The sequence below is a fragment of the Gossypium hirsutum genome, chromosome D10 (assembly GCF_007990345.1).
Source record: "Gossypium hirsutum isolate 1008001.06 chromosome D10, Gossypium_hirsutum_v2.1, whole genome shotgun sequence".
Classification (NCBI taxonomy): domain Eukaryota; kingdom Viridiplantae; phylum Streptophyta; class Magnoliopsida; order Malvales; family Malvaceae; genus Gossypium; species Gossypium hirsutum.
The window spans coordinates 33,209,384-33,215,383 of NC_053446.1; the positions used below are offsets into that span (position 1 = coordinate 33,209,384).

General features: G+C 33.6%; 1 non-coding gene across 1 annotated transcript; it reads right to left on the minus strand.

The window, feature by feature from the left end:
* Window positions 1-1,840: 1,840 nt before the first annotated feature.
* Window positions 1,841-1,947, minus strand: LOC121222904 (small nucleolar RNA R71). The gene has a single exon (XR_005920273.1). It is a non-coding gene; the product is annotated as a small nucleolar RNA R71 (small nucleolar RNA).
* Window positions 1,948-6,000: the final 4,053 nt, after the last annotated feature.

The following is a 6,000-nucleotide window of genomic DNA, read 5'->3' on the forward strand; positions in this document are numbered from 1 at the left end:
TAAGGAGAGCATTTGGGAGCAAAATGAGCAAAAAACAAGCGAAAATTAGAAAATCAAAGCAAGTTTTAGGAGCCACACGGGTTGGGCAGACGATCGTGTGAGCCATACGGGCTGCCACACGGCCATGTGCCAAACCATATGGAAATCACGAATCGCACTCCAAACTTGGGGGAAAGCGTATTATTTTAGGTTTTTCGAGCATTTTAATACATATATATGATAAAAATAAGAAGATAGGAGAGGGTAGTCATAGAATACTCAAGAAAACAACTTGAAAAACACCATTGAAGCCGACTCTGAAACATATTTTCATTAAGATTGAAGATCTCCTTTTGATTTCTTTGAAGTTTATTATGAGTTTCTTTGTTTCTTGTGGTTATGTTGTCTTTAAGATGTTTTTATTTGCTATAATGAACTAATTTTCCAAATACCTAGGGAGATGAATCATAGGATGGATTCTTTTATTTGATTTCTATTTTTACGCAATAAATACTTGGATCTTATTCTCAATTATGTGTGCTTAATTCTTGGTTTGACATTTTTAGATTATTAATCCATGTTTGATGTGCTTAAATCAGAGGAGGAATAAACCATGTTTAAGAGTAGGTCTAGCATAATTGAGTGGAGTTGCATGCAATTCTAAAAATAGGACAACATAAATCTACTGGATTAGAGTCAAATCTAATAGGGAGATCCATATATTGAGTTAATGCGACAATAGACGTTTTAATTAGAAAGAAATTTTAATTAATCAACCTAGAGTCAGTTACTCTTAGTCTTTGAAGAGAGATATTAGCATAATTTAGGGATTTTTACAGATCAAGATACTAAGTCAAGAAATTGCATAATATAGATTGATAATGACAGATGAAGTCTAGATGGATTCTTTCCCCGGTATTGTCTCACTCTTCGTTGTTAATCATTTGTTTTCCTGATTTGTTATTTGTCGTGTTCTTTAGTTAATTAATTTAGTTAATTTTAGTTTTAATCAATCACTCCAATTTATTGGTTAAATAATAGAAAGACGGTAATTACTAGTACGTTTAGTCCTAGTGGGAACGATATCTTTGCTCACTGTAGGTATACTATTAATTGATAGGTGTACTTCCCTTAGTCAGATTTTTAGTTGGTTTACAACTGCATCAAGTTTTTAGTGTTGTTGCTGAGGATTAAAATATTAGGAAAACTTTATTTCTATTAATTTAGCCTTTTTTTATTTTTACTTTAATATTTTATTTTTAATTTAATTTTTACATTCTAATTTTTTCGTTTGTTTGATTCTAACAGGTTCTTTTGTTTTATGATTAGAGAAAACCCGTCGAAATCGATTAGTTTTTTAGTGAAGTTGAAAAGAATACTCATAGAAATCGTAGAAAGGCTAAAGAAGCCAAGCAAAGTCAACAGAATATAGTAGACAATCAAGAGGGAAAGGATATTACTGTAGAGATGAGTGATAATCAAAATTATTAGGTACCTCCTACAGGCCCTGCTCCTCGGGCTATGTATGATTAAGGCGGAATCGAGTATTGTTAGACCAACTATTGCTGTAAAAAAATTTGAGCTGAAGCTGAATACAATTCAGATGATACAATAGTATGTTAAGTTTGATGGGTTGGAAGATGAAGATCTGAATGCTCATTTGGCTAACTTTTTAGAGATTTACGACACTTTCAAGATCAATAGCGTTACTAATGATCCCATATGCTTACAGTTGTTCCCATTCTCATTGAGGGGCAAGGCAAAATTATGGTTAAATTCATTGCCACGAGGTTCCATCATGACTTGGGCTCAAATGACTAAGAAGTTTTTGTTAAAATATTTTCCACTAGCTAAAACAGTTAAGTTAAGGAATGGCATCTCCTCTTTTATTCAATTTGATATTGAGACTCTTTATGATAAATGTGAGATATTTAAGGATTTGTTGAGAAGGTGTCCTCACCATGGACTACCTTTGTGGCTCCAAGTTCAAAATTTTTACAATGGTTTGAACCCCTTAACTAGACAGATGATTGATGCAGTAGCTAGCAGAGCGTTGAATAACAAAACACCTGAGGTAGCTCAATAGTTTATTAAGAAGATGGCATTGAATAATTATCAGTAGCCAGTTACGAGAGTACAACCTGTCAAGGCAGCTGGAGTTTTTGATATTGATGCAGTTTCTATGTTGGCAAATCAGATTGAAGCTCTTAGTAAGAAAATTGATGGTTTAAATTTTCTAAGCAGGTGAATCCAATGATGCAATGTGATGCTAATGGAGTGGGGATGATTAATTTAGAAGATTCATCTTTCAAGCCTAACATGGAGCATAAGAAATTCAAATTTATGGGTAATAATTTTAGATCTCAAAATAACCCCTATAGTAATAATTATAATGTAGGTTGGAGGAACCATCCAAATTTCTCTTGGGGTGGTCAAGGAAATCAAAGGTCACAACCCTCTCTGAGTTTTCAGCAACGTTATCAGCAAGAAAAGAAACTGAACCTTGAGGAGATGTTAGATAAATTTATTTTAGTGTTAGAAACATGATTTCAAAACACTAATACAGCTCTGAAAATTAACAATCAATCAATTCATGGACTCAAAAAGCAGATTGGACAGCTTACTAAATTGGTTTCCGAAAGATAAGAAGGTAGTTTACCTAGTAACATTGAACCCAACCCAAAACAACATGTGAAGGTAATTACATTGAGGAATTGGAAAGTGTTGTCTAAACCTAAAAAGAAGCTGAAACAAGAAATTGATGAGAAAGATGATGGGGTGAAAAAACTAAAAAAATTCAAACACTAGTGCTTAAAGAATACAAACCACCGATCCCATATCCAACAAAGTTTAAGAAAGACTGCATGGATGAACAATTTGGTAAATTTATTGAACTTTTTAAACAATTACATGTTAACTTACCTTTTGTTGAAGCTCTTTCGTAGATGCCCACATATGCAAAATTTTTAAAGGAGTTATTGACAAATAAAAGGAATTTAGAAGAGTTATCCACTACGAAACTGAATGAGGAGTGTTCAGTTATTCTCCAAAACAAACTGCCCACTGAGCTGAAAAATACAAGAAGTTTTACTATCCCTTGTTTTATTGGTAGTTTAAAAATTGAAAAAGCATTGGCTGATTTAGGTGCTAGTATTATTTTAATGCCATATAAAATGTTCAAGCAACTTGGTCTTGGGGAAGCAAACCGCACTATGATAAGTATTCAATTAGCGAACGAATCTGTTAATTATCCTAAGGGCATTATTGAAGATGTACTTGTGAAAGTAGATAAATGCATATTCCCTGTTGGTTTTGTTATACTTGACATGGATGAGGATATTGAGGTACTTTTAATTTTAGGTTGACCATTTTTAGCTACTGCTAGAACTATTATTGACATGGCTAATGGTAAACTTATGCATAAGGAAGGTGATGATGAGATCATTTTTCAAATATATGATTGATGCGAACCCGTGCTCGAAATTGATGACGAGTTACAAATATTCCCGATTGTAAATTGAGAAGTGTTGTAATTGAAGGCTTTAATCTGAATGTGTTCAAGATGTTCGAGTGGAAAAGAAGATGTGGATGGATAATTTGGTTAAGTTGTGATTCGAAAGGTAAGGTTGAAAGACAAATCAATTTTATAGGTGAAAATTGACCAGGCTCCTATTTCAACACTTAGTAATGCAATAGATGAAGATAGCAAATCGAGACCCTCTATCTAATGAGATAGGAACCTACGGTATATGGGTGAATGCCACACTTGCTGGAAGTGATAAGTTAAGAAAAGAATTGGGTTGATGCCACTAGACTTAAGCTAGATAAGTCAATTGAGTCTTAAACAAACAAAGGGAGTTGAATAACTCACAATATGCTTCAATTTCATAAAAGAGTTCAAAGTTAAGTAACCCTCCAAACAAATTGCAATGAGCTATTTATAGCTGTTACAAAATCCAGCCGAATGGACACTAAGTAAATGCAAATTAAATCAACTGGGATTCAAGTTAATTTCAGCTGAATGAACCTTGAAGAAATTTAATGGAACAATGTGACATTTGAGGTCCTCGAATAGCCTTAGAGCTGACTTTAATTAGTTGAGTTGGAAATTCATTTAACTTATTCGGTCTATGTATTGGAGCTGAAGTAGAAATGTTCTTTGATGCACCGATAGATTGAATCAGCTAAGGGATGTATGGGAGACACCAAAAGACAGAGCCTTTGCATTCTCCAAGCATCAACTATGTGAACTTTGAGAGGTTAGTTGAACATGAATTTATCTGATCATTCAAGGTGGCATGAACTTGAATTAAGTCTCCTTGGGAAGCTGAATGTGCTCCAATGAATTGTGGTTGTTTGTGGTGCAAGAACAACCATCAGGTGTGAACATTCGGCAATGGATGGTCATCTAGGTGTGAATGGAATTAAGCAACTGATTAGTCAAATGTAGGAACATTGGATCCATTGAACCCCATGAAAAAGGTGCTTGGAAGAAAGCAATTAGCAGCTCCCTTGGTGCATGAACGTCCAGGTTCATGTGCCTCCCGTTTAATGTCATCTAATGAATGTGTTTGAGCAGCCAATACATTCATCCTGCAAGAAAAAATTATGGCTCAGTTTAATGCAATCATAAAACTTAATCTTAGACTCACTTTAATTTGTCTGAACAATAGACACAATTAAAGTGTCTGAACTAAGACCAATTTAATTTGTCTAAACTAAGACCAATTTAAATCACTCAATAAAGTTGTACGAACATAGGACAAAAATAATAAGCTTATGACATATTTAAAATGTTCAGATTTTGACACATTAAAACTCAAATTATTAATGTTCAAACCAAGACATAATTATGAACCTAAATTTAATAGCTATAACCGAATTAACTTCTTTATTCCAGCAATTAAACTCTTAAGCTAAAAACTAGAATTGAGCTGGAAGTAGATTGCATGGCATGCTTGAATCGTAATTCCATGATTGCTTAATAATTCCAGCAACCAACTTAACAATCTAAGAAATTAAAACTTCATTTTGCACTTGGGCCCCTCGTGTTTGGGCCAATTTCGATGTCGTTGAATTGTGTCGTGACATGATGCGGCCAAGATCGCATCATATCCTCCCTCTTGAAAACGATTTGTCCTCAAATCGAGCCATTAGCTCGCGAAAAATCTTTCATGTTCACGAACCCTTTCGTTTATGATCCTGACAAAGTCACTTACAGAATTTTGAAAATCACAAATGGTTTAAAAAGAAAGAAAGCTATTTGCATACCCTCTCTCTTTAGAAGGGTGCCATTTCAAATTGTCATCTACACAAAATGAAACAAATTAGAGAAACATAAATTATAGACACACAATAACTTTTCGGTATCTTATTCAAAAATGGAATGCAGAAACCAATGTCAGAGTAGGAGTTATAAGTTGGTCGAAACCAATGTCAGAGTAGGAGTTATAAGTTGGTCTTACCTTCTCAAAATGAATCAAAAACTTCAACGATGACAACAAACCATAATCACAAAGCATTCAAAAACAAAATTTCGTAACTCAAACAAATAAGAATTAGGCATAATCATGCTAAAACAACCATACCTTTCACATTTCATCCGAACAGGCATGCATATACATGGGGATTTCGCACAAAGATTTAAATAATTTACATAACCATCACAACCAAACAAATTAAGCTTTTGATGTGAAAATTCTTTATCATAAACAATCAAGTTTCACCGATTTAATCTAACATCATCAACAGGCTTACCAACACAAACCATATCATAAGAAAAACTCTTCAGGACACTTCTTGAGACAAAGTCATCAACAACAATAAAAGAATGAAAATTAATCGAATTAATGTACGGACATCTTTCGAAAACAAAGTCATTGGTACTTTTCTCAACAATATTAAATTGTCGTGATTCAATTGCTAAAGTTTCCTTACCGTGCTTACCTTTAATCACTTGTAGATTAATTTCATTTCTGATGTTACCTTAATTTCATTTCTGATCTTACTTTTCTCGATCAA